Source organism: Bidens hawaiensis, unplaced genomic scaffold (assembly GCF_021521415.1).
Source record: "Bidens hawaiensis isolate Kalapana, Puna unplaced genomic scaffold, B.hawaiensis_p1.1 tig00005079_1, whole genome shotgun sequence".
In the NCBI taxonomy this organism is placed as follows: domain Eukaryota; kingdom Viridiplantae; phylum Streptophyta; class Magnoliopsida; order Asterales; family Asteraceae; genus Bidens; species Bidens hawaiensis.
The window spans coordinates 1,002,491-1,023,322 of NW_027491323.1; positions in this window are offsets into that span (position 1 = coordinate 1,002,491).

The window sequence follows — 20,832 nt, forward strand, 5'->3', positions numbered from 1 at the left end:
CGCGTTCTTAAAGTATTCGGTAGTACGCCAGCTTCTAAGCTTAATTTTATGTCGTGCTTTCAAGCTCAACGTTATTTGCGTAAGATGTACGATGCCTTTTTGGCGCTTGTGGTGGAGAAGGATAAAGATAAGAAGAAGATTCAAGATATTCCGATTGTGCGTGATTTTCCCAACGTCTTTCCTGATGATGTTGTTGGACTTCCTCCTGACCTCGTACATGGAGTGAATCCTGTTGCTAAAGCACCCTATCATCTTGCACTGTTTGAAATGCAAGAGCTTTCGAGCCAATTACAAGAACTCTCCGGTAAGGGTTTCATTCGCCCGAGTTCTTCTCCTTGGGTCACACATGTTTTATTTGTGAAGAAGATGGATGGATCGTTTCACATGTGCATCGATTATCGCGAACTCAACAAGCTCACCGTCAAGAATCGCTACCCGCTCCCTTGTATCGATGATCTTTTGGATCAACTTCAACGAGCCGCATGCTTCTCGAAGATCGATCTCCGTTCGGGTTATCATCAACTTCGAGTTAATGAAGATGACAGTCCCAAGACCGCCTTCCGTACTCGATATGGGCATTACGAATTTTTTGTTATTCCTTTTGGGCTAATCAATGCACCCGTGGTTTTCATGGACCTCATAAACCGTGTGTGTAAACTCTACCTGGACAAATTCATAATTGTTTTCATCGATGATATTTTGATCTACTTGAAATCCGAAAACGATCACAAAGAGCATCTACATGCTATCCTTGACCTCCTACGGAAGGAATAATTGTATGCCAAGTTTTTGAAGTGTGGGTTTTGGCTTAAAGAAGTTCATTTTTTGGGCCATATTGTTAACGGCAAAGGTATCCATGTCAATCCAGCAAAGATTGAAGACGTCAAGAATTGGAAGACACTGACTTCTCCCACAGAAGTTCGTTCTTTCCTTGGTTTGGTGGGATATTTCCGCCGTTTCATTTGTAATTTATTGAAGATTGCATTACCCCTCATCGCTTTAACACGTAAGGGTAAACCTTATGAGTAGGGGTCAAAGCAAGAAGAAGCATTTAAAACACTTAAGGACATGCTTTGCAGTGCTCCTATTCTTTCTCTTCCCGAAGGTAGTGAAGATTTCATCGTATTCTGTGATGCTTCTAACCAAAGTCTCGGTTGTGTTCTCATGCAACGAGGCAAGGTTATCATGTAGGCTTTGAGACAACTCAAGGTTCACGAAAAGAATTATACGACGCATGATTTCGAGCTTCATTATTAGTGTTCTTCATTATTATTGTTTTGTTTGTTTGTTCTTGTCCGTTATTGTTTAAATCACGAGACTTTTGGTCTTGACAAGTGGTATCAGAGCTGGTTGAGCTCATTTGAAAAACGTTTGAGCTACTAAAGTTGGTTTCCGACACTAGATCTTTGTAATTTGAGTTGAATTTTTTGTAGAAAGACGATGATGACGTCAGCTGAGCACTACTCCATTTATCAGTGACGTAACTACAACTGATATTGTTCATTTTGTTCTATATATGTAGAAATTGAAGGTTTAAAAGTGTTATAATCCTAAATCTATGTCATTTTACTAATTATTTGCTTTTGATCTTGATTTAAATCCATTTTTAACACATGATTGTTCCAGATCTAACTTAGTTCTGTTAGATCTTGAAGTTTTTGTTTAATATTTGGTATTTTGAAAATTTTCAAGTAATTTTGGGTTTGTTTATGTTTTTATATTAAAATAAAAAACACAAAAATATTGTTTAAATTTCCATAGAATCTTTCAAAAATCGAAAAAAAATGGATCTAGATCACCAGGTTTTTACTAACAAAATTCCAAGGTTGCTTGGGCAGTCAAACTTCATTAAATAGAAGGTTATGTTTCAAGTTGCCGTATGCTACAATGATCCAGATGTTTGGCAATCCATAAGAGAAGCTCCTTATGAGCCCGATGAAGGTGCACCACAAAATCAAGCTGCTGAAATAGCTATGAGAAGAAGAGATGAAAAGGCATTGCCAATGTTATAGTTGGGTCTCGCATGAGAAAGTTGAACAGTTTGTCTTAGCTAAAGCAATGTATGATGCTGTGATAGACATGCTTGAAGGAAATGTTGAATTGAAATAGATCAAAAGGGGAGACTTAAGCGGCAAATTGACAGGTTTAAGTTTTTAAACCTGGTGAAGATTAAGTTTTGTGTTGAAAAGATTTGTTACGATTGTAAATGAAATCAGAACCACGTAATTGATAATCACTAACAATGAATTGAACAAGAAGTTGCTATCTTCTTTATTTACTGAGTGGTATACTGCCATTAAGTTTATCAAAGCGAAAGTGAACTTTCCAGATATGAAATTGGATGTTGTGATAGCTTTTCCTTCAAGCAGCTGAAAATTGAAGTGATAGAGAACAATATGATTAGGGAAGGCAAACCAAGCTTTCCTATTGCAAATGCTTTACTAGCTTCAATGGGCAGTTTGAGTGTGGGTTCCAATCAACAAATTCCTATTATTGAAGAACTAGCTGAATTTGAAAGCCCTAAGATATATCCAGTTGCACAAATGTTGTATCAACTGCCACAAATTCAAGCCAATCTAGGTTTAATGTGCTAATGATAGGAAATGTAGAACCATCTCCTACACCAAGTGTCCAAGCACAAGCAAGTTCTTCACAACAAAGTCCTGAATACCAAGCATTATTCTCAATGCTCATAGAGACTTATAATGCATTTGTTGCTAGAAATATGATTCACACAAGTGTTATCCTAGTGGATCTTGAGCAAATTGATATTTATGATTTGGAAGATACGTACATCAAATGGTAGGCTGCCACGCTTTCCTTAAGGACCAAAAGGTTTTATAACAGAACTGGCAATTAAGTTTTGCAAGTCTAAGTGATAAGATTGGGTTTGATAAATCCAAGGTTTTGTGAAACAATTATCTACAGCAAGTCCACTTTGCAAGGAAGTGCAACCTTCCAAGCCAATTCAACAATCAGACCCAAGCCTTTGACAAGCAGAGCTAAATGAACCATAATCAATTCTACAACAACCAAAACCAAAATTTTAATAACCAAAGAAACCAAACCTATCAACAAAATCAGAATCCATATCCTCAAGCCAGACAAAACAATCTCCAAAACAACAATTTCCCGCCTCAATAAAACCACTATCAACAAGTTCCTCAACAACCATAAACAATGTTGTTCCACAAAGAAATCAAGCACCACCAAATTAACCAAGAAACAATCAGAACCAAGTCAACAATGTCAATCAGCAACCTCAAAGGAACCAAGGAAATGCAGCTGTTACTCCTGAACACTAACAAGATAGAGATTTTGACTGGAGTAACCATGTAAGAAGCCATTTCTAGAGAAAATGCTGCCTTTATGGCTAATATCAAGAATGAAGCTGAATCTTCTTCATCTGAGGTATCTACTGAACCTTCACTTTCTAATTTATACTTACCAATTGATAACTTCAAAAAGGAAAATGGTAGTATGAAAGCTGAGATTTATAGAAAGTAAAAAATCATTGAGGTGTATGAAGAGAGTGAAAAGAACTATGAGAAACAAATCAAAAGTGCTGAAGATGATTGTATTGAAGGTTTAAGGCTTCAATATAGATAAAAGGTTGAGATTGATGCTTTGAAGAAGATGTTTACAGAGAAAAAGATGAAATGTACTGAACCGGAAATTCAAGTTGATTTCTTGAAGAATTTTGTTTCTACTTGTAATATCATTGGTAAGATGAAGGAGGTAAAACTAGAAGACAAACACAAATCAGTTCCTCCACCTTTCATTGATAATTACTCATCGAAAATTGATAAAGGACAAAGAGAAACTTAGTTGAAGCAATTTAAAACTGTTTTTGAAGACAAATAAGAATTTGTAAAGCAATAAGAAAATGTGGTAGTTGATAAAGAAGGTGAGTTTGCTTTATCAGAACAAACTTTGGTGAGACCAAGACAGATTTTAGTAATGAAGAAAAAGTTTCAATAAGTCTGAAGAAATGAAGAGTGAGGCAGCATCAACTGAAATAGATCATGATGGTAAAAGTTCATCAAGTTTTTGCAGCTGAAAATGGTCTCTTCATAGCAACTCAAGCTCAAAGAAGAAATCATCAAACCAGCCACCAAAGAAGAAACAATTTTATGATAATTTTACCCAGTTTATTCCAACAATGAAGTATTTGATATATGTGGTGATCCTCAATTGATACTAAAGAAGGACGCATCATTTCCTGAACGGTATGCCAAAAGTAGTGGCAAATTCATGCCACCACAAAATATCAATTTCAAAAAGGGTAGCAAGCCTCAACATGAAGAAAACGTAAACTTCTCAGCTCCTATTCAAGTTGATTATAAGAAGTTGTTTGGGCATCAGAAAACAATTGGTGTGAAGATGCCAAGACCAAATGAGAAATTTAAGAAAGGATCAGGGTCGAGCTCAAGTAGTGAAGATTTGGGTTATTATAGGAGAGTCTGGTGCAGGCATTGTGATGCCTACAGACATCGTACTGATTCTTGTTGGTACAAAAATAATTGAAAACCTGCGGATTTTCCTAATTCAAAGGTATTTGGTCAAGATTTTGTCTTTACAAGAAAAATATAATGCTTATCTTGATAAGGGAAAAGAAGAAGTCAGGAAGTTTGAAGCATCAAATGAGAAATTTAAGAAAGGATCAGGGTAGAGCTCAAGTAGTGAAGATTTGGGTTATTATAGAAGAGTCTGGTGCAGGCATTGTGATGCCTACAGACATCATACTGATTCTTGCTGGTACAAAAATAATTCAAAACCTGCGGATTTTCCTGATTCAAAGGTATTTGGTCAAGATTTTGTCTTTACAAGAAAAATATAATGCTTATCTTGATAAGGGAAAAGAAGAAGTCAGGAAGTTTGAAGCATCAAATGGCAAGGAACCTGAAAAATATGTATTTAAGAAGCCAGATTTCAAATAAATGAAGAAGGGAGAAAAAGTTAAGCCCAATGTGAATGAAAAAGCTAAAAATAAGAAGATTGTTGAGAAGAAACCATAAAATGAAGTCGATAATTTAAGAGTGTCAAAAAGAAGAAAGAAAATGATGACAGAAATTATGATAATTATTTGATGAGTTGTGTTAAAGAACCAGCGAGGTTCAATTGGTTGAAAAAGAAGACACATAAGGAAAGAATGGATGAGATTGTGAATGGTGATGAGAATCTAAGCCTACTTCTGAATTTATCAAAAGAATGGAAAATAATGTTGTAAAGTTTGAGATTGTGGACCCAGAGGACTCAATCATACTTTCAAATTAGAAGAAACAAGCCTCATTAGCTTGTGTTTCTCTCCATCACTAATCATTTATATTTTATGTGCAAGAACAGTCCATGAAAATTGAAGATGTATTGTACATGGATAGTGGATGTTCCAGGCACATAACATGTGACAAGAGGTCATTAGTGAATTATGAAGAAAAATACAAAGGTCCATTGCCTTTAGTAGTGATGAGAAGGGGGAAAGATTGTTGGCAAATGGATTCTTACAAATGGAAGAGTGTCCTTTGCTAATTTTTACTATGTTGAAGGATTACAATACAAATTGTTGAGTATTTCACAAGTCTGTGGCAAGGGTTACAAAGTGGGATTTGATGATAACAGTTGTTACATTTTAAAGCCAGAGTTTGTGATACCTCTTGAGATGATCATAATGATAGCACCAAGGAATGGGAATTATTTGAATTAAATATGAAAGAAGTCATTTCCAAGGGTGGTGCATGTTTTGTTTCCAAAGCTTCAGAGAATGAATCAATATTATAGCATAGGAAATTGTGTCATATGAACTTTAAGAACAAGAACAAATTGGTAAGGTGTGAGCATGCAATTGGTTGATCTACCAAGTAGTTTTTGATTGATGACAAATGTTCCTCATGTTTGAAAGGGAAACAATACAAATAACACCACAAGACAAAGCTTGTTAACTCCACTGATCAAGTGCTTGAAATGCTTCACATGGATCTTTTTGGTCCTATAAGTGTTCCAAGTATTGACAAGAAGCTTTATTGTCTCATGATCATTGATCATTATTCATGATTTACTTGGGTGTATTTTCTTGCAAGCAAAGATGAAACTGCTGGGCTTATCAAGAGTGTGTTACAGGAATTGAAACCAACTAGAAAAGAAGTAAAAAATGGGGCATAATTCAAGAATGGGGTCATGTATGAGTTTTGCAATGAAAAGGTGGCTTTTACAACAATTTGGTGCCCCTAGAATCCCTAAAGAGAATGGTGTTTCTAAAAGAAGGAATAGAACCCTTATTGAAGCACATGATTGCTGATGCTAACCTACCTGTCTCTTTTTGGGCTGAAGCCATTAACACAGCTTGCGATGCTCAAAGGATTGCTTTGTATTGAATAACAAGTCGGTGTCTTTCAATACACCACAAGCACCTTACACAAGTTCTCTGAAATTATTAAACCCTAAGCCGAAGATGTATTTATAAACTATACATCTTTGCCTGCTTACATAATAAGCGAAGTTAAGCAAATTCACTTAAACCATAAATTCACTAATCACTAAGCCGTTTAAACATAAAACACAAAACCCAAAACAAAACTTATTGTTTATTACAAACAAGACTAACAATAAACCTATAAAGTACTAACACAATAAAATACACCAACAGACTCCCCCTTGGCAGTAGCTTCATTTGTTTCTTATTTTTCTTCAGTCTACAATCCAACACCATGTTCAAGCAAAGCTTCCAGCATGCACTCCATGTTTCACACAGACTAAAACAACTCTTTGAAACTTCTTCCCCTCTGACTTCCATGCCGGAATATAAAAAATCTTGATATAATTGAGTACCTGAAAATTAGATTTAGAAAGATTCACCAAGTGCATTGGATTATACACCCTCAACAACTCCTGATCGTCTTCATCCTCCATCACCGCTTCAGTCGTTTCACTATCAATACCCCATAATGTCTTATTCTTTAAAACATCTTGAGGCATTTGGCTTCAACGGTATCTTCTTCAAACATCGAACGGGTTTGTATTTTACCATCATCCATGGTATCCCATTTGACCTTACACCTCTATCAACATCTTCAACAAATTTTCCCTTATGAGGCTTAAGCAGAGTAAAATTCTTGTCCTTCACAACTTTTTCCAAAGTATCTTCTTAGCCTAGTCTGCAAAGTTATCTTTTCCCCGATTGATCAAGTTCATTCTCGCCAAATCCTTTACCTCACACTTAGGTAAATTATTAAATGACTTTAAAAACCTTGGAAAGTACTGAATCTGATCATATCGTTTCAACACAAGCAACTTCAGGTTGTCATCATAAATCCAACTGATAATACCTTTCTTTGATTCACAAAACCCCTTGATATTATATGACTTCTTAAATGAGGGAGGAACCGCCGGTTTCTATCTTTTCACAAACCATTCAGCACACCCTTCTTTCCAATTGGGTTGCTCTTCCTAATCAGACTCCTCACTCTCTTCCTCAACAAACTTAGAAATCTTATTCAAATCCAATGATTCACCACCATCAATGTTAATCCAAATTTGTTAATGAATAGGAGAAGGCATAACATGCTCTCTTCCTCATTGGCAATTTCTCCTTCTTCCAAAGACTCATTTATAACAATCTTCTCTCCTATCTCTCTTATCTCTCCCTCTTTTAACTCATCATCAACTTCAGGCATATCATGAACATCATCTAAGTCTTGAAGTGCACCAATATCTTCAACAACTATCACCGACTCATCACCAGCAACACCAGAACCTGGTTCACCTGAATCCCCCTGAGTTGTAGCTTGAGTAACAAGAACTTGTGAAGTGTTTGGCATCTCACCACCTATACCTTTCAATGCATTAGGATCAACGTCAGTATCATCACGTATAACACCCTTCAATGCGCCTTCTTTACAGCTACTGTAACATTTCGGGTTTTACTGTATTCGTTTCTTTTCGTTTTATCGTTGTGCGAACATTTTTCGGATTTTAATTTTTAATTATATGAAGTATTTATGAGTATTTAAGTTTCTCACGTTCACTTTATACCCTTTATACTTTACTTGATGTTCATTCCTTGTTTTATGCATAAAAGGTTCATTATTTGGCCAATTATCAAACTATAAGGACTATAAGTGTCAAAAATCAAAACCTTACACCCTTGGTGCCGAGGCGCCACGCGACGGCAGCTACACCTTGTGGCCGTGCGGTGCTATGAGGCAGTTTTGCAGATCCATTGCTTGATATTCATTTCTAACTCGTTTTTAGTATGTAAATCGCTTATTTTTAGCATAAATCGAGTAAATTAAAGTCCAAGAAATGGAATTTAACTAAAATACATGTCCATATTCATTACTTATTGATCAAGCACTAAATTTACTGATATTATATTGATTTAGTCATTAGTTTCATATTCGGTTGCTTAAACGAGCATATTAACCATAATTGGTTCGTTTTAGTAAATCCTATATAAACATCTCATTCTAACATGCCACAAACTTTACCCTAACCCTAAGTTAGAATCTCCAACTTTCATCCTCCTCTGTCCCTCATAAAACTCTTCGGTTTTTGCATTTTTGCATTTTTGCTGAAGATATAAGCATACACGTTTGACTTTGCTTATTCCTCAACCTTTGACTCTTCGTTTTGGTTGATCCTTTCACTTTATGGGTAAGTTGTAAACCGAATAAGTGTTCATACATATTCCCTATTCAATAAGCTTCAATCTATTTATGAGATTGAAGGGTGTTGACTGGTCAATTTCATTAACACCTGTTAAAGGACACAATAGTAAACAAGTTTGACTTTATGTTTTCTCATACTTCTGTTCAAAACCGACAAACGATCCAGAATACTTTTATTCTCGTAATGAAATTTTAAGGCTACTGATCAAAACCCGACTTCCGACTCGCTGTTCGGATTCTGGTCAGTACCGACTCGTCTAAATATTAAATTTAACATAACTGGAGTTATACTCATCCGTTTGGATTGATTCCAGTGGCAACGAGTTCGTTTTTACTTATAGTTTTTTTATCTCAAATTTTCAGGTTCTATTGGTTTATCTCGTTTGGCGCGTTAACAGAAGATCGTTTATTTTATTCTTATTTTAATTACATGCCTATTAATTAAGGTGAGTTTTGTCATTCCCCTATTTTACCATGTTTTCAAACGTTTTGGGGATGTATGCGTACTTATTAGTATTTTATATTATATACATATCTTAAACTAGCAAACATGATGTTGTGTGTGATTAATCGAACATACTTGCTACATGATTACTTTTTTACTTTTACGTATTCGGAGAGGGTCCAACATATTCTCATTATAGTATGAACATACGACCGCCTTAGTTACCGGTGCCTGATTAGCTTGGCAATGGTCAACTGACACTTTACTTGCTCGTGGTTTGGTTATACTTAACGTAATTATTTACATTTTGCTTATTTTTCATATTATTATATATCATTGCAAAACTGGTGATATATCTCACTCCACTTTATATTGACAACTCTATTTTATTTTCTACGCATATGCAGGTGTTCGCTTGAGTTGAAGATTGAAGTTATGGACACCTAGACGAGACTTTAGCGTTTATTAAAAGACAATTTATTTTTAAGTTATTGTTTGGATTATTGTTTGTTTTTGGGATTATTTGTCTTATTTGGATGATGCGTGCTTTAAAATGAAATAAATTACTTATTAGATATTGTCACCTTTATTGTATGATAGTTACCTTGAGCTGTGAACAATCATGCTGACGCCATCGACATTTCCGCCTTAGGTTGGGGTGTGACAGATTCGTATCAGAGCCGAAGGTTTAAGATAGGTCACTAGAAATTGTCCTAGACATATGATTAGGACCTTATGCGTGCTTATCTGAACTGTCTTATGTGCTTATTAATTGTTTATAGCTTATTTAGGGTAATTATTTTATTGTATCTTTGATTTTATTTTAGTTATTACACACACATAAATTATGGGGCTATGCCTTACTTTCATAAAATATTTTCTAAATCTTTTAAAAATTTAGTAGATTGCCTTTCTATTTTGAGAAATTCCTTAAGAATTCCCGGGTTTGTTTTTACCCTTAGGGCATGGGAGTCTGGCATGTTCGGTTAGTAGCTGTAGGGGGCAAGAGCAATGTGAGTTGGGCCTTGGCAAAACGGTTCCAAGAACCAAAGGTAAGACGCTATTCTTTACCTTGAGGATAACCCGACCACAGTACTCGAGCCTCTAGGCCAGAGCAAAACAAGATGTCATATGACCGGACCCCTAAGCGGTCAAATGTAACCGATCCAACGGTTGCATTCCTTTTATAAAAACCGAATTAACGGTGGTTTGTGGCTAAATTCGGAAACCTTTCCAAAATTGTTTTTTTAATTATTTTAAATGCTTAGTTGGGTGGAAAACCTATGACAACCATGGACACTCCAACTATCCATTTCACAACCCGTTCAGATTCGATATTTGGTTGAAAGTATCACCGTGGTGGCTCACGAGATACTCCAACTACTCATTTTTGGATTCATTTATTCGATATTTAGTGGGGCCAGTTAAAATGCCATGTAACGCTCATGGGCCTACCCACTCCATTTATTTGATAATTCGTTAATTAGTTGGGCTAGTTAAAATGCCATCTAACGCTCATTGGCCGACCAACACAAATTGCTTATCACTCGTTATTTAATTGGGCCATTAAAATGCCATGGAATGCTCATGGGAAGCCCAATTCTCAATACTTAAGTCTCGTTATGTAATTGAGGTCGTTTAACTACCATGGAACGCTCATGGGAGGCCCAATTCACAAAAATTTATATTGCATCATTTAATTGGGCCATTAAACTGCCATGGATCTCTAATAGGAGGCCCAATTTACCAAGTTTACATTAAGTTATTTAGTTGGGCCATTCAAATTGCCATCTAAAGCTCATGGGAGGCCAACTCATCTATTATGATTTGTTATTTAAATTGGGTTCTCAAGCTACCATGGGAAGCCCAACCCAATAACATTTTACATTTGAATTGGAAATAAACATTTTTATTTACTTAATTATCCCAAAAGTTATTCACATTATTTTAAATCGCGACTTTCTCTCAAGTTATGACAAGTCACTAGCACAAATTTATCACATTTTTTTGTTGTCCCACATCGTCTCGTTTACACAACTTACCCGATCCTCATAGAATTTCACTTTTGGTCCACGCAGAATGTCTTCCATGCTTCATCATCGTAACAATCATCGCCCATCGGCTGCTCATGATCGTCGTTTGGCTGCTCGAATCACGAAGGAATTTACTGCTGCATTACCCAAGGTTGTGTCCCAACTACAAAGTATTAACTTTAATGGATCCGCTACTTCGGCTGTACCGAACAACTACCACTACAAAAACTTTACGAGTGCTAAACCACCTCCTTTTCTTGGCGAGGAGAATGCTACTAAGCTCCCCCACTGGTTTGATAGGATGGAGAATATCTTTATCCACTATGAATGTTCAGACGACAAACGGACTAGGTTTGCCTCGAGCATTTTCGAGGATCAAGCTCTCACTTGGTGGAACTCTTTTAAGGCCCTCCAAGGTGTTGAAGAGGTTTTAGCTCTGCCTTGGGATGAACTCAAGGATGCTATGAAGAGAGAGTTTTGTCCCGAGCATGAACTGCAAAGGCTCGAAAAAGAGTTTTGGGAGCTGAAACAAATTGGTGGTGACAACTCAACCTACTCAAACCATTTTAAGAAACTGAGCCTGTTGGTACCCCACCTTGTGACCCCTTTGTCCCGCGGTATCCGTAAGTATATCCGAGGACTACCCACTATCTTTCGTGATGCGGTGGTCAGTTGAGATCCTCTCACGATCTAGGTACCTTGCTACTTCATTGACTGATGACCATGTTCGCGATGGTACCTTATCCCGTAAGGATTCTAAACCTGCTACCGAGAAAACAAAGGCCGAATCCTCTACGGATTCCAAAGTCGATCCTAAACCTACCCAAAACAATAACTCCAACTGCTACCACAAGAATAACAACAACAATAATCAAAGGCACAAAACCCATCACCAAAACTATGTCGTGAACCAAGCCAATAATCAACCACAAAACCAAAATGCACCCAACAAGAAACCGTATGGCGGACCACACCCATTGTGCTTGATTTGTAACCACCATCATCCTGCTTCAACCACTTTCCGTCTTTGCACTCTTTGTAACTGCTATGGTCACCTTGCCAACAGTTTCCGTGTACCGCCTAATGCACGAGCCGCTCCACAACAATCTGCACCGTCTGCCCCTAGACCTACTAATACCCCCTTGCTCAAACCGGTGTACCTAATACATGTGCTTGCTACAATTGTGGAGATCCAAGTCATATCCACAATATATGCCCTCTACTAGCCCATGCCTTCAAGCCCAAGTTATGCCTCCACCATACTATGCTCATTAAGCCCAAGTTGTGCATGCACCGTACTACACTAGCCAAGCCTACCAAGCCCAAACTTACCAACCCCCGATCCTTCAAAGTTTTGCACCTCACCCTATGCTCCTCAAGTTCCGCAACTCATGGCTGCTCCACACGCAACTGCTCAAGCCCCTGCTATCCAAGCCCCTCCAACTAATCAAGCTGCTCTAACCCCTCAAGGTTCAAATGGTCGTGCCTTCGTGATGAATGTGAATCAAGCTTAAAGTTCAAGCGATGTGGTGAATGGTACGTTTCTTGTTAATAACCATTCTTCTTCGGTGTTGTTTGATACTGGTGCCGATAAGAGTTTTATCTCTTTAGACTTTGCGTTTAGTATTGATAAGCCTCGGGATAGGTTGTCTAATCCTTTTACCGTAGAAGTAGCAAATGGGAACTCGATTACTATCGATTCGATTATTTGGGATTGTGTCATAATTATTAATAAGGTTAAGCTCCGTATCGATCTTATTCCGATGTAAATGGGTAGTTTTGATGTCATAGTTGGGATGGATTGGCTAACTCGTAACCATGTCAAGGTCGTTTGTTTTGAGAAATTTCTTCGTATACCTCTCAAAGATGGTCGCGCTCTTAAAGTATTCGGTAGTATGCCTGCTTCTAAGCTTAATCTTATGGCGTGCCTTCAAATCAACGTTAGTTGCGTATGAAGTACGATGCCTTTTTGGCGCTTGTGTTGGAGAAGGATAAAGATAAGAAGAAGATTCAAGATATTCTGATTGTGCGCGATTTTCCCGACGTCTTTCATGATGACGTTGTTGGATTACCTCCTATTCGTCAAGTCGAGTTTCATATTGACCTCGTACCTGGAGCGAATCCCGTTGCTAAAGCCCCCTATCGCCTTTCACCGTCTGAAATGCAAGAGATTTCGAGCCAATTACAAGAATTCTCCGATAAGGGTTTCATTCGCCCGAGTTCTTCTCCTTGGGGAGGGCCTGTTTTGTTTGTGAAGAAGAAGGATGGTTCGTTTTGCATGTGCATCTATTATCTCGAACTAAACAAGCTCACCGTTAAGAACCGTTACCCGCTCCCTCGTATCGGTGATCTTTTTGATCAATTTCAAGGAGCCGCATGCTTCTTGAAGATCGATCTTCGTATGCGTTATCATCAACTTCGCGTTAATGAAGATGACATCCACAAGACCGCATTCCATACTCGATATAGGCATTACGAGTTTTGTGTTATGCATTTTGGGCTAACAAATGCACCCGCGGTTTTCATGGGCCTTATGAACCATGTGTGTAAACCCTACTTGGACAAATTCATAATTGTTTTCATAGATGACATTTTGATTGGTAGCTCGTGATTTATATAGTTAACAATTGCGGTAGGCGAGTCTGCTTTCCCTTAATTAACCCAGCTCTATCTATACTCCTTTAAGGGCGCAAAAGCCTAAGTCTCAAATCGGACTAGTGTCGATCTTTTAGTGTTATGATGCCACTGATGAAAGATGCGGTTGCTTGCCCAAGGTAGTGTATAGTACTTTCATGAAAAGAGGAATGGTGGATCACTAGTGCCTGGTGCAAAGGCTCTTTCATTCGCGTCTGTCTAGGGCTCTTAGTGAACTACCGTATTGTTTCAGTGAAGAGATGAAACCCATCCAAGAAGGCAGCTACGACCTTAGGATTTATCTCTCTTTGCTGCCAAAACCAGCTACTTATTGATGAAAAACCGAGAAATAGATCAATCAAATCAGATCATACGCAGAGAGGGAAACAGCTCCTCTAATACACCTAAATGACTGCTCGATGATTAAGGAGGGAGTATAGTTGAATCAGTCAAGTCAACATGGTAAGGGTATAATAGTACATTTTAGGGAAAGAGAGGTTTCTCTAGCTTGAATGCTAGCTAGCTGTGCGGGTGAAATCAGATAGTCCAAGGAAGACCTCGATCTTGGGTAATAGATAGGGAGGGGAGGGAGGGGAGGAACCTCTTCTGTAATACAATCAGTTGTGCACAAAGATGTTCCTACCACTATTGAGAGGGATACCACACTTAAGCTTAAGCGAGACCTTACCACCTATTGCCTTGAACAAACCTTCCTAGTGAGTGGGGGTATATGTTTAGTAAGCTTCTTCCTTTCACAGAACCATTCTCTCATTTACTCGGCGAATTGAGATCGTCTATTAATATCCCACACAGTATTCGTCTTATCCATTCTCCTTCTTTCAAATATGGTTGGTCATGCCCAAAACAATCTATGAGCCTGACGACTCTCTACAGCAAAGGTCAATAGGTATTTTCACTTCCAGAAGCAAAGTAGCTAACAGGTAAGGAATGGTACCCGAAAGAGTGTGCTCGGACTCCCTTTCGATTGAGAAATACCTCCTTTGAACTGTTTCGCTTGAGAGATATGCCAGTCGGGTGTGAGAAACATAAACTAAAACTAGGAACTATATCACTATTATTATTACTATTATACTAAATGAGATTTCCTGGACCACGTTGATGGTACCAGCTTGAGTGAAGGAATGGTGGAGTAGAAAGAAGAAGGCATCGTTCAACCAATCAGATCAGTCACCAGGGAAAAACGTTGCAAGTCCTGATCTAAGATGTTGCTTGGTGAAGGTGGCTTGCTTCTCTGTTCACGGGGAATGAATGTAAACCAATTGTTGACAGAGATGATTAGCTTGGGAAGCTAGACTTTCTTCTCTACTCATTTTGGAGCTAACCTGACTTCTATTTCTTCTCAGTTCTCTAGGGATGGTAGGGATTGCTTGAGCTTACCCATCACTTCGTCATTAGATTTAGGATTCCTTAAAGAGTAGAAGGTGAGTGCTTACTGTTTTGGTTAAAAATCGGATCAAGGATCAATGAACCAAATTCGTAAATGAGGATTGGTGCTAATATGAATTAATGCAATCAAAGTAACAATTGTAAATGATGAACAAAGAGATTTATACGAGGAAAAGCCCTTGGTAACTAGTATCCCGCCGACACAAAAACCTCGGGTAGTGAAAACTATCACTACCAAGTATATTAAACTCAAAATAATTACAAGTGATGGAATCGAGGCTGATCGTGATTATAGTATGTTTTTGCTAAGAGTTCTAAGTGTGCTTGTGTGTTCTCTTTGATCAGCCAAGGTTAAGTATATAAATACAAAAATAATAATGTAAACTAACTAATTCCTACAAATCCGGCCACGTTTATTTACTTTTTCTTCATGACCGTTCATGAACATGGACGAGCTTGATGGACTTGGTAAAATATGCTCTCCATAAAAGTAGGAATTCTAGTAAGCACGTGTTTTATCTGCAAAAAATAGATTAGAATATAACTGAAATTGACTGTTTATGATCCTTGAACCACTAAGGATCCTTAGTCCTGCTAACAGTCGCCAACGATACTTGATTTTTGAGGATCAAAAATCCTGGTCCCAACAATTGCCCCCAAACATGATAGGTGTGAGTGGGGTACAGCTGTCATGGTTATCCCAATGCATATTTGAATTGGACCGGTAGCGATAATGTGACGTGACCATCGCCTGCAAATGTATCATTATCCCTAATAAATAGGTTTCCAACCCTTATAACTCCTCCTTTATCATACCCAACATCCTATTCCGGCGATCATAATCCTCAGGTATTCCTCTTTCTTCCTCTTGCTTTCCTCATCCTTTCATCACAATGCCCAAAAAAAATCAGAAAGCTTCCTTTAGTTTGAATCCTAAGGACATAGGTCCCGTACTTCAAAGCCAACAGCTTCTTAAAGATCCGGTTTCCGAGATTTGCAAATTCACCAATGAAGAAATCCAGAGAATCTCCAAATGTTTCCCCGAAGGAACAGTGTTCAGAGCGTATGACTCTCGATTAAAGAGCGACTGCGCCTCTTCTGACTGGGTCTGCTTTCCTGCACTCCCATTTCTTCTTGGATTCTCATATCCGTTTCCCTACCTTACATCTACTTTCTTCTCTTTCAACGGCCTCAGCTATATCCAAGCCATGCCGATGATGTGGAGGACTTTGCATACGCTTGAGAGATTGATTGTAGAACAGGATTTAGATTTCAGTCTTCCAGCCCTTTCTCACCTTTACAGCCTCGTCGCCGATGGTTCCAACAGGTTTCTCTTCAAAAGCAAACCCTTTCAGCCTTTACCGATCAACAAGACTACTTATAACGATCAAAGCTGGAAGAACCAGTTCTTTTTCGTTTTAAGAGATAGTATTCCAAACGAGAATTTGCTTCTAACTCGCTAGATCCTGAAGGATAGGGTAATGGATCCTGAGGATAGAGGATCCTGATATTATTGTTTAGCTAACTGTGGGTTTGTTGTTTCTTGTGCAGTGTCTAATTTCTCAGATCTTGCCATGGACCCGGACAGTGTTGAGAAGGAAAAGGTGTTCCTGTCGCTGGATCCTTTTGACAGGACCTTCAAGACAGTTGCTGAAGAGGTAAGCGATTCAGACGAGAAGACCGCCAGTTCCTCAGAAACGATGTCAAGTAAGTTAGAATCTATCCCTCAATTGTAAGTTTAGTAAATAAGAAAAAATAATCGATAATAAATAACTTATCTTTTCTCTGGCAGGTGCAGAGAAGTCCTCATCCAAGCCTTACAGGAGTTTGTTAGGTCAGTTCCAACTGGAAGATGTCGACAGTCTCATTTCCTCCCGTTCCTCCGAGAAGAAACCCATGAAAAGTTCTAGCCTCGCACCGCCGAAGACCATGACTATCCGTTCCAAGGCCAGCATGAAAAGAAAACGAGATCCTGACGTGGAGATCCACAGTGCCCAGCATGTCTTTGATCAGCTCTCAGAGGTAAGGATCCTTTATCCTTAGTCATAAACTTTTCAGTTGTATTTTTTAACATGTAAATTTCTTGCAGGCTATGGCCAATTTCAAGGTTTTATACGACGAAAACGTGGCCAGCACAGAGAAGGAACTCGCCAAGTATCGTGCCGGGATACCCTTAAAGGACAAGCTGATCATGGAGCTGCAGACTGAGAAGGGTACCTTGGAGGATAAGCTGGCTCTCGCTGACATCTGGGCTCAAGAGCAAGTGGTCGAAGTCACTGAACAAGCCAAAGTGTGGGCTAGCAAAGCGGTATTGACGGCCAGAATCAAGATCGCTGAGAAGGCCGAGGATACTGCTTTTGACAGGTCTAACTGGAATGTAGCTTTGTGGAAGAAGACACTGGCTGGGTTTGGTGACGAACGTGAGGATGCTGGAGGCGACAAGGGAGATGAGGATGCTGGGACGAGTGGAAAAAAAGAGGATGCTCTGGAGGTCAAGGGTGCTGGTGAAGGTGATGGGGGTGAAGCGAAGGAGTAGGTGATGACAATGGGCGATAAAGGATATGAAGACAAGGCCGAAGCCCATTTTTAATGAAGTTTAAAATGGTTTTTGTTGATGGTTTTATGTGCACAATAGTATTTTTAATCCTTAGGATCAATGATCCTTAAGACAATTCTGAAAGGTGGTTAGGGTGGAGGGATCCTCTGTTTTGGGGATGAAACCTTAATCGCCTTTCTTTTCTTTTGTTTCTGTATGGACATATGTTAAGTTTTATGTAACCTGATCCGGGTGGATTGTTCACATTTTGCTGGTGAAGCCCGAATCACCTTTTTATGTCTCCTATGATAATATAACTCTTTTGATTCCTGCCTTATAACTCGTGTCACTAGGATAAAGGATTCTCAATCCTTAGAACTTTTTTCTTTAAGATATTTTCCTGTCAAAACAAATCATCAAAAGAGAATATAATAGTTAGAAAACCTGGATTAAATTCCAACTATCTTGGGGACAAGCCCTACAAATCGTGTGGACGAGCCCAATAAAACGTGGAGACAAGCCCAATAAATCATGGGGACGAGCCCAATAAAACGTGGGGACAAGCCCAATAAATCATGGGGACGAGCCCAATAAAACGTGGGGACAAGCCTAATAAGTACGTGGGGACAAGCCCAATAAATACGAGCGACGAGCCGATCCTTGGCGTTGGCCCAATTGTACACGGTGACGAGCCTAACCCGGCGTTGACCTTAACTTGTGTATATGGTACGTCTACCATTTAATTCGTAGGATCCAAGATATAATTTTTAGCCATGAAATTGTCAGCCACGTATAGTTCACTGGTCCCACAGCCTCCAATTATACCCGGATAATCGTGCGCTCCAGGCGAGGGTGTAGAAATCCTAATTCGGGAGATAAGGTGAAGACCATATAAACCTGGCGACAAGGCCGATTAAACTTAGGAGAGAGTTGGCCAACCCGCTTTTTCCACTTGAGGGCCCTATTGCTCAGCATCTCTGCAACTTGACATATTTGACAAAACAAAAGTATAATGTGAAAATATAAACATAAAGTAAAATTTTACCAAGTATCGAACTGAAGCAATCGAATAGGATCTAGGATCCTGTTCAACAAAAATAATTTTTTAGATGGATTGCATTCCAAGCCCTTGGGAGCATGTCACCTTCCATATTCATCAAACGATAGGCCCTCTTTCCTGCTTCGGCTTCAATTAGATAAGGACCCTCCCATTTGGGTGCCAGCTTTCCGTCAGCAGGATTAGTTGTGTTTTGAGAAGCCTTTCAAAGGACTAAGTCTCCAACTTCAAATCTTCCAATTCTGATATTCTTGTTGTATGCGCCAGCCATTTTTTGTTGGTAGGCCGCTATCCTGAATCTTGCTTGATCTCTGAGTTCTTCCACAGTATCTAGATCTTGGATAAGATTCTCGTCATTTGTTTGAGGATCACGGATGCTTGCCTAGGATGTTGGGTACACCATTTCAGTGGGGATCACTGCCTCATCTCCAAAGACTAATGAAAACGGTGTTTGTCCCATGGCATTCTTTGGAGTGGTCCTATCTGCCCAGAGCACATAGGGTAGTTCCTCAGCCCATTTTCCTTTCTTTGCTCCAAGCTTTTTCTTGAAGTTGTTGATGATGACTTTGTTGCTTGATTCTGCTTGGCCGTTTGCTTGTGGATGGACTGGTGTTGAGGTGATCATTTTGATTCCCCAACTGTCACAAAAGTTAGTATTTCTTTTCCCAATAATTTGGGAACCGTTATCACAAATAATTTCAGAAGGAATTCCAAATCTAGTTATAATGTTACGTTTGATAATGGATATAACTTCCTTTTCCCTAACTTGAGGGAAGGCCTCAACTTCAATCCATTTAGAGAAATAGTCTGTCATTGCTAACATGAAGACTTTTCCTCCTGGAGCTGTGGGGAGTTTACCCACTATGTCCATTTCCCATTTCATGAATGGCCATAAAGAGACAATAGGATATAAGGGTTCTGCCGGTTGATGCAGAATGTTGTCGTGCCTCTGACAAGCATCACACTTCCTAGAATATTCCATAGCATCCTTCTTCATTGTAGGCCAGAAGTATCCGGTTCTTAGAATCCTTGAGAATAATGCTTTGCCTCCTGTATGGTTTCCACAATCTCTTTCGTGGAAATCCTTCAGTTGTTCTTGGATCTTGGATCCTTCAATGCACCTTAAATATGGACCTGCAAGGGATTTCTTATATAGCATATTATGTACAATAGTATATTGTGATACCTTGGCCCTAAAAGCTTTGGGGTTCTCTTCTTTTGGGATTTCACCATCTTGAATGTACTTTATTATAGGAAGGATCCAGGATGAGTGATCAAGGGAACGATCCTTAGGATCCGTGTTTAGGCTCCCGTCTATCTCCATTGCTTGGCATTCCTCAATCGTAGGGGATAGGACGTGGATGATAGGAATTTTTATGTTCTCTGGGAGCTTCAAAACTGAAGCCAGGTTTGCTAAGGCGTCGGCCCCAGCATTTTCTTCTCTTGGTACCTACATAATTGTACCATAATCGAAGGATCATGCAAGATCCTTTACTATATCTAAATATTTAATTAATTTCTCACCTTTGACTGCATATGAGCCATTAAAGTGATTAGTAATTAATAAAGAGTCTACAAAAATTTGAAAATTATCTGATTCTCATACCTTTAGCTAGTTGTATACCTGCGATAAGTGCCTCATATTCTTCCTCGTTGTTAGTGGCTTGGAATTCACAAGCTATCGAATGGGGTAGTATGTCACCATGTGGTGATTTCAGTAGTACTCCCAATCCTGTTCCTTTGACATTTGAGGCTCTATCAGTGAAGAGTGTCCAAGGATCCTTGGTTTCTTCAAGCTCTTGAACTTCAAGATTGGCTTGCTCTTCTAAATCGCTACTGAAATTAGCCACAAAGTCTGCTAGTGCCTGTGACTTAATTGCATTCCTAGGCTCATATTTATTATCATATGCACTCAATTTTACAGCCCATTTGGCCATTCTACCCGACATTTCAGGTTTTCTAAGGAGATTTTTTATGGGATAATTAGTTTTTACAACGATAGTATGAGTTTCGAAATAATGTCTTAACTTAGTTGAAGCCATAATTAGAGCAAGAAT